General features: G+C 32.0%; 1 protein-coding gene across 3 annotated transcripts in view; it reads left to right on the top strand.

The window, feature by feature from the left end:
- Positions 1–9,298, top strand: part of LOC108972468 (rho GTPase-activating protein 26) — a 204,393-nt gene that overhangs the window by 6,048 nt on the left and 189,047 nt on the right. The gene's annotated exons all lie outside the window — the stretch shown is intronic.

Genomic DNA, 9,298 nt, shown 5'->3' with positions numbered 1-9,298 from the left:
TAATATTTAAGTTTGTATTATATGAACTCAGTTTCAAAAATATTTTTTAAAAAATTTTGACATGTTTTTTCCACCACTACAACCTGTACCGTACCACCGTACAACCTGTTCGGAAAAATACCCGCTTTGTAAGGAAATCTTTTTATTTGACGGTACAATATATGCAGAAATTGTTCAGAATATATTTATTAAAATACAGGCCTGGCCTTATTTAATGATATACACACCTGCTCAAAATAGTAGTTACACGATAAAACTTAGTACTCTCAACAATTTAAAAAACTTTTTATGGGCTGTATGCGACAAGTTATGCTATAAGTTTAATTAAGATAATATGGCAACGCCCCTTCAAAGAGAATGAAGCATATGATCCCCCGAATTAATGCATGTGTTAGTTTTGCGTGAATTCGCAGAAAAAAAATTGCTCAATATAATTGTTATACATAAGTGAACTTAGCTTTTTGGGAAAACAAAATTAATTTTATCCAGTTTTTCAAGTTTTTTTTATCTGAATTGGTAAGATTTTTTTCATTAAAGCTCAAAATGCTGCAGATAAATAAAATTATTTTTTAATCAGATAGGTCGGAAGTCACATAATACTGTTGAAGAAGCCCGGCTGGTTTCAAACCTCAGAGAGCAAGGAAAATCACTTCGGCAAATTGGGAAATTAATGAAGAGGTCTCATAATCTTGTTAAAAATGCCTTAGAGCGAAAATCAAGTAGGGAAACTCGTGGAAGCCCACAAAAAACGAGTACAGTTCTTGATCGCCACATTGTAAYTATTTGTAAAAAGGACCCATTCAAGTCGTCGAAGGTGATAGCAGCAGAAATTGGAAATGTAGTAAGTGCCCAAACAGTTCGCAGGCGTTTGCAAAAGGCCAAGCTACCAGGACCTATAGCCAGGAAAGTTCCATTAATGCGGTAAAAAAATTAAGATATGTGGTTAAATTTTGCTAGAAGTCATTTAGATTGGTAGGGCTGAGGGGACTAAACAGTGGAGAAAAATCTTATGGAGCGATGAAGCCAAAGTAAATTTGTTTGGAAACGATTGTGAGAGAAATGTGTGTCGTACAAACGGAAAAGAGTTTCACGTTCGATTCACAAAAAAAAAAAAAAAAAACAAACCTGTGAAGCATGGAGGTGGAAACGTAATGATGTGGGGATGTTTTTCTTGGTATGGAGTAGGTCATATATACCGGACAACTAACGAAATGACAGCGTCGGAGTACCAGGCAATACTTGAAAATGTCATGATACCCTATGCTGAAGAAAACTTAGCATTTTGTTGGGTATATCAGCAAGGTAATGACCCAAAACATACCTCCAAACTGGCTAAAAATATTTTGAAGATAGTAATGTTAACGTTTTGAAGTGGCCAAGTCAATCCCCGCATTTAAATCCAATAGAAAACCTATGGGGAGAACTAAAAAAAATTTTGCGAGTCAATCTCTCTCTAACAAAGACCAGTTATGGGCGTGCATACAAAAAACTTGGTATGAAAGAAACCTGTCAGACTTTAATCAGTAGTATGCCCAAATGAATAAACAAAGTAATCCAGCATAATGGTGGATATACTGGCTATTAATTGAGTAATGTTCAATATACAACAAAACTGTTTTATCGTAATTTGTTTTTCCAAAATAATTGTCTTATTAAAAGTGTACCTATTTTTTTGAGCAAGTTTATTTTAGCTATGAAATGTTTTGTAACTGTTTTGCTTTTTTTTATTGAAGTTTATTAATATTTGAAAAATATAAGTACGTTTGCGTTTTTCTTAAAAATTTAAATATAACTTTTTAGTCATGAGCTTTACTTGAAAAAGTATTGTGTAACTATTATTTTGAGCAGGTGTGTATCTTCTCATAAATAGGTATAGGTGTTTGTCTAAAAAATGGATACAATCACCGAACAAATTGTTCAGATAGGACTATAGCTGCCATACAAACTGAACGATCAAAATGAAATTCTTATATGCAAAACTTTTTTCTTTAACGAGATATCCTTACGAAATACTGCTTGGACCATTGTCTTTGGCAACGGTACGATATCCGATAAAAATGCTCTGATCGAACCACTTTAGCATAGAGCTACCATACAAACTGACGGATTTTATAGCTCAGCGCCACCGAAGTTAACGTTTTTTCTTGTTGCTATGAAGTTTTATACTTATATCAAATAACTTTTTATTTGCTTCACCATGCCACAGCGTACGCTGCTGCATGCCACATAACCTCAAAATTAATTTCAACGCCGTAAAATCTTATAATAGACTAGATATAGGCAACCGGTATTCAAATAAATTTACTTAAGCTAACCGCAGAATAACGCTATATATTGAAACAAAAAGAAAACAACAACAATAACAAAGTGTAAAGAAAAATCGCACTTGGGCATTAGTCACAAGCCGACTTTGTATGTATGTATGTATGTATTTGTGTGTGTATGTAGGCAGTTACCTAAATGAACTTGCGAAATATTGAATTACGAAATCTTACACACCAAAGCAACAACAATTGCACAAACATATGTACGTATGTATCTACGTACGTATGTATATACATATGTACATATCAACATAACCACAGGCAAGTGGTTTAACAACAACTACAAGCGGTATTTACTAACTGCAACTTTGGTTTAATAACAACAACAAGCAAGCGGCGGTATTTACCAAATGCAACTTTGTTTTGCTATGTGGCAGCTGTTGTTGCAAGCAACTGTTGTTGCTGTTCCTGTTAATTATTTTCCTTTGCCATTGCAGTGGACACTGATTTCTTAGCATGTTTTTGTTGTTGCTTATTTTACTTTTGCATTTTCGCGCAAACAATTGTTTGCCTTTAGCATGCGAACCTCGTACAATTACAATTGACGTGTTAAGCTACAATAACAAAAACAACAGCAACAAAGCATAGTATGTTGTATTTAAAAAACAGTTGGCACGTCAACCATTGTTTGCAATGGGAACGCAGCAATGCAACAAACTGCAAGCAAATACATACTTATATACTTATCTATGTACATATTCATATGTACTATATTTATATGTAGTATATAATTATTTTCGGTGCACAAGTATATTATGTGTTCTTTGTATACTTTTTATTTCTTGCGTTTCAAAGGTAATCCGCTTTAGGCATCACTCTGTCTGTTTGTTGTTCGCCTGCAACAAGTGGTTGACTTTGAGAATTTAACTCAGCCGCTTTTGTTGTTGTATTGCTACTACTGTTGTGATAATTAACCACAGCTGACGTTACAATAAGTGGCAGTGTCGCTACAACAGACACAATTGCCGCTGCACATTGCCCTTCTTCACCTACGGCCAAGCATTAGGTTGATACGAAAATATATCATTTTCAACTCTTACCTTCGCAAATTGATTTATACTACTTGAGTTAAAAAGAAATTCTCAACAAACACGAGTCGCTATTTTTATTTCGATGCCTCATATAGTTGACATGATAAAATATTTTTACAAAATTGCATTTACACAAAATTAACGCAAATTCTTTTGGCAAAAAAATATATTTTATAAAGTTGAGCCTATGAGTTTTACTAAACTCTAAGACAGAGTATGTTTAATTTTACAACAAGAGTCAAGTAAAATATTGTTGAGTGTTTTTAAAGCACCTTAATGTACATACATATGTACATAGCTCTTTATGTATGCGAGTTCATATGTATGTATATAGTTATGTATATTGAATGTTCGTGTGTCAGTTTGGAAATCCGCTTGGCGTACTTGTCGTTTACGCCCGTTGCACCTTGTACCAAGAAGTCGTGTGCATCAGTTTTAGTTGTTTCTTCTTTAAGTTGTAAATATATGCCCTTCAGACTTAGCTTGCTGATCTCTAGTGTTGCAAACCAAATAATAAGAACTGTAACAAGTCGGAATAAAAATGTAAGGTTATTCGTATATACTATTTTTACAATTTGTATACAGATGTAATATAACCACTAGGGTGGTGCTTAAAAATTTAACTAACTATTTTTCTTACTTCGGCAACCGAAATAATTTTTAAAAAGTTTCAAATAATATACACACTAGGGTGATTCTTATAATTGCTAAGGAGATTATTAATGAAAAGCTGAAAATTTTCACATTAAACTTTTTGTACCTATTGTAGAACATCGGTAGATGTTGTACCGTTAGACTTTTTATTGCTTGTAAGTCTAGCTTAAGCGGCTCAGTATGCAAAATATGTAAGACTGTTACTATATATGAGTTATTAAGATCCACCCTAATAAAAAATCCATTATAAAATATTAGGTGGTCGAAAAAGTCTTTTCGTATTTTGTCGATTAATGTCGTTGCAGTCGTATATCTTTAAAAAACTGAAGAATGCCATGCAAGCCACCAATGAAATTTGTGAAGTTTACTGAGACGATGCTGTAGCAGTTCGTGAAGCACAATAATGGTTCGCTCGCTCGTTCTGTAAATTTCGGAATTTTGATTTACACTGATGAGAGTTCTACACTGATGGAATAATGTCTCTAGCGAAAAAATGGTCGACCAAAATGGCACATATTTATAAAAAAAAAAAAAAAATAAGTGAAGAGTGATTTATTTTTTATTATTTTTTGATAAACTTTGTGTTGTAAATGTTCCTTACAGTGTTTTTTTTACCACATTCTGAACCACCCTAATGAACATTAAACATTTCAATACGACTAATAATTAAATCGGTGTTTGATAGCATCGCTTAAGGGTTTGGTTATAGTATACTACTATTATTAGAAAATTATAAATTTAAATACCCTAATTCTTATTTCAAATTTGATTTAAATGGTAGACCACCCGCTCTTACAAATATAAATTCTTTGAAAGTTTCGCTTTAAAAACTTTTTTGTCTCGACTATGTTTCGTTTATCATACAGCACGTTAGCCTAGCCCGGTTTCTCTCACGATTGCCATTCCCGTAGTTCTTGCCCTGTGCCCTGTGTTGCTTTGTCGGGGGTGGTTGATATCTTCATGACTTCACAGCTGTTTTTCCTAAGTAGTTAAAACCAGGAACAGCTGGTGGACGACGAGCTAAGGTATACATTGTTTCTGTTGCCAAGCAGAATATAAATAAAAATTAAAATAAAAGTAAAATTCAAATGAAAACAGAACCAAATTTTGCAACTAGCTAGCTATTGTTTCATGTAATGTTATGTTTAGATGTTTGAAAGTAAATATGCGTTTAAGAATAGAAATAAACTATATACTATAGAATATTGTAATTATCTCAATTACGCAAATTATCGGACTACAGTAACATATAAACATGTTGCTGGCATACAAACTGATCGATCAACCGCGCGTGCTTGTATGGTAAACTTTTTTATTTGAGAAGCTATCCTCACAAAATTTGGCCCGAATTATTTGTTAAGACAACGGTGCAATCTCTAAAGAAATTGTTGAATTCGGAGTACTATAGCGTATAGCTGTCATACAAACTGATCGATCAGACGGAAGTCCTTGTATGGTAAACTTTTTTATTTGAGAAGCTATCCTCACAAAATTTGGCCCGAATTATTTGTTAAGACAACGGTGCAACCTCTAAAGAAATTGTTCAAATCGGAGCACTATAGCATATAGCTGTCATATAAACTGATCGATCAACCGCACGCCCTTGTATGGTAAACTTTTTTATTTGAGAAGCTATTCTTACAAAATTTGACATAGATTATTATCTAAGGCATTGCTACAATCTTCGAAGAAATCGGTGAAATCGGACAACTATAACAAATAGCTGTTACACAAATTGACTGTTCAAATTCAAGTACTTCTATGTACTAATTGTTAATACGATGAGAAATCTTGTTCAAATGTCGCAAAAATTATTCTCCGCAGCTTTGCTACAAGCTCCGAACATATTGGTTAAAATCAGAGAACTATAACATATAGCTGTCATACAAAGTAACCTATCAAACTTAAGGCTGTGTATAGAAAACATTTTTATTTGACAAGGTATCTGCATGAAATTTGACAAAGCCGAATTGTTCTCCGAAAGAATTGTTGAGATCGAACAACTAATCGTTTAAACTAAATTGAGTGTGTGTGTGTGAATAGCAAACTTAATTGCCACTCAATTTACAACTTACAAGCTCAACTAATTGACGGTTTTGACTATTCTGTAAGCATATTTACTGTTTTAAAATAAAAAAAAATATAAATCTTAGTTTTGTTTTGCTGTATTTTTTGAAATGTTACCTCCATCAACAACTTACTTAGCACAAAAATATTTTATCTATTATTTTTTATTTTTTATTACCAGCTACACTGCAGCTACCAGCAACGAATGCTTCCGTTTGCTTACAACAACTACAGATATTTACATGTTTGCAGAATTCTTATTTGTGTTATTGTTGTTGATACATGCTGACTGACGCTGGCGGTATTCTGCTGTCCAACAGTTGCATGCAACGGTGTCAACGCTGAGCGATGTTGTTGTTGTTGTATTGATGGTGATTTTGTCGACTGTGTTAATTATTGTTTTTGTTGTAAAGTTGTTGCTGTGGTTGTAACAAGTCGTTTGCCTGCAGGTGAACGCATACAAAACTAAAACTCTGTGTGTGTGTGTGTATGAGAGTTGTACCTTTTGTTATTTAAATTCGAAAAATCGCAGCAAAATAATCGGTGTTTTTCGCTGCCTGACGACAACTTGTTTTTCTTGTTATTGCCGTTTTACTTTTAGTTTGCTTCACTCATTCATTTTTAATATTGGTGGGAAAATCCTAAATGATCGATTGTGGTGATTAAATAAATGGTTGTGGTGTAATGCCAGCGAAGGTAACAACAAATGCAAAGGTGTTTTTGGCATAAATGCAACAATAGTGGAATGTAGCGCAACAAATTAGCCAAAGGTTGCCAACTTCATTTTGATTTTTCAGTTTGTATGGTAGCTATATACTATAGTTGTTCGATATTTGCGTTTCCGACAAATGAGCAGCTTCTTGGTTAGAAAGACCGTGCAATGTTTCAGAAACTGAGGAACTGGTTTTTTTAACGAAATGTTTCCAAAAACTGGATTTCAAATACATCCATATATCGCTAATAATTTATTTCAAAAAGTAATAAAAATTCACCATTTTAATTAAAGCTTTTTTTTAACCGTCCACTACTTTTTAAAACTAATTCGTCGAAGTAATAAAAATAAATACTCAAAATATTGATTAATTTAAAATATGTATGTAATTATAAATAATCGGCAAATTTCTAACGTAAAAAATTGCAAATACAAATAAGATTTCTTTGATGCATGCACTGTTATCATAAAAAACATAATAAATATAAATTATCGATAAATTTCTATCAAAAATATTAATTATCGATAAATTTTTATCGAAAAAATTTAAATTACCAATTAATTTTTATCGAAAAAGTTATAAATTATCGATTAATTTTTATCGAAAAATTTATAAATTATCCATTAATTTTTATCGAAAAAAGTTATAAATTATCGATTAATTTTTATCGAAAAAATTATAAATTATCGATTAATTTTTATCGGAAAAATTATAAATTATCGATTAATTTTCATCGGAAAAGGTGAAATTTTATCGATTAATTTTCATCGAAAAATATTAATTACAAAATATCGATTTATTTTGATCGAAATAATACTAATTATAAGTTATCGTTTAATTTCCATAGAAAAATAATAATTACCAATATCGAGTAATTTTATTTACAAGCTAACGATTAATTTTTATTGGAAAAATGTATAAATTATCTATTAATTCCCATAGAAAAATAATAATTGCAACATATCGATTAATTTTTCTTCAAAAAAATTTCATGAGAAAAAATAAAAAGCAACAAATTAATATAAAATTAATCTAATATTAAACTGAAAGTTCCAAAACAAAAGATTACAAACTTTTTTGTATATTCAGTTTACGCGCTGGAAAACATACATACATACAAATATTTAGCATTCATTACAGTGGAATTTGCGCCAGTGAAATTCACCACAGAACACAGCCCAGCCTTGCAGCGGGTCGACGCAGGCATTCAATGTGAGGGTGCGAACGACGAGCAACAAGTGTTGCCGACCCATGGCATGCAACCAACAACAAAAAATCAATACCAAGCACAAGCGATAAAGCCAAGCAAACATATGCTTGTGTGTGAGTGTGTGTTTATACGTAAGTTTCCCTGCCAAAGGCGAATGAACAAATTATAAACGCATCGAATGTCATTTAACGCGCTCATAAATACTTGCTGCTTTCCGTATGGGTATTCCAACTAAGTATTTTATCAAATACAAAAACAAATACAAACATATACACACACATCTACATACATGCATATGTATGTACAAACATATAAAGGAATGTATATTATTCAGTCTGCGGCTACATTAGCAGCAATGAAATAAAATTTAATAGAGTGAAATGTGAAACTGTGCAGTTACAGTACAAACAACAATAATAATAACAGCAATTGCATTTCACATACATACATATAAATTTATTGATTATCGTTTCGGTTGCTTGGCAGAATCGATTCGTTGCGTTTTGAAGGCGAAGGCGAAGGCAAATACGTCAATAGATAAATTCTAACGGGCACTTAAATACACAGTAAGCTACACACACCTATGTACATCCATACTCAAATACACATAAATACTTATTGTACATATGTATGTAAGTGTTTATTTACCAAAGTTCACTTGCAACAATCTAATAAATTTTGTAAATCTATGCCTTTGTTTATGTAAGTACATACATATGTACTATGTGTGTCCATATCCATCTAAATACATACATATCTAACTATTTAAACACGCGTTTGTTTATTCATTTGCAAACTTGCTATTGAATTAATTTGTTCATGCTAACACGTCTTTATGTCGAGTCGAGGCATTTGTGGTCTTATCAACCGCGAAATTGCTCACTTCGTTTTTAATCAGGCACACATACATACATACATATGTATATTTATTTTCTTCCATAAATACATATGCACTTATTATATGAAAATATATGTACATATATAAATACATATGTATAAAATATATAAATATATGTTCGTTCTGACTTGTCTCCAACACTTGTTTAGTTGTTAGAACTACACTCTATTGCTCAAGGCGGTTACTAATTTTGTTGCGTTAAACATAATCTGCACACAGTGAGCCATGATGCATTAAAAAGTAAATAAGTTTCAACAATTTTGATAAAAAGTTTTGAAACAGTCTATGTGTATGTGTTGCGATAAAAATTAGCTGCGCACAGTGGGCTATGATTCATGAAAAACAATTATTTTTTTTGTTAAATACCATTGAAAGTTCGCTAAATTTTTTAAACTAAAATT

The sequence above is a fragment of the Bactrocera latifrons genome, unplaced genomic scaffold (genome assembly GCF_001853355.1).
Source record: "Bactrocera latifrons isolate USDA-ARS-PBARC rearing strain unplaced genomic scaffold, ASM185335v1 scaffold_4, whole genome shotgun sequence".
Lineage (NCBI taxonomy): Eukaryota > Metazoa > Arthropoda > Insecta > Diptera > Tephritidae > Bactrocera > Bactrocera latifrons.
Note: the sequence above shows the minus strand (reverse complement) of the source record. Positions and strands in the feature narration are given on the sequence as shown.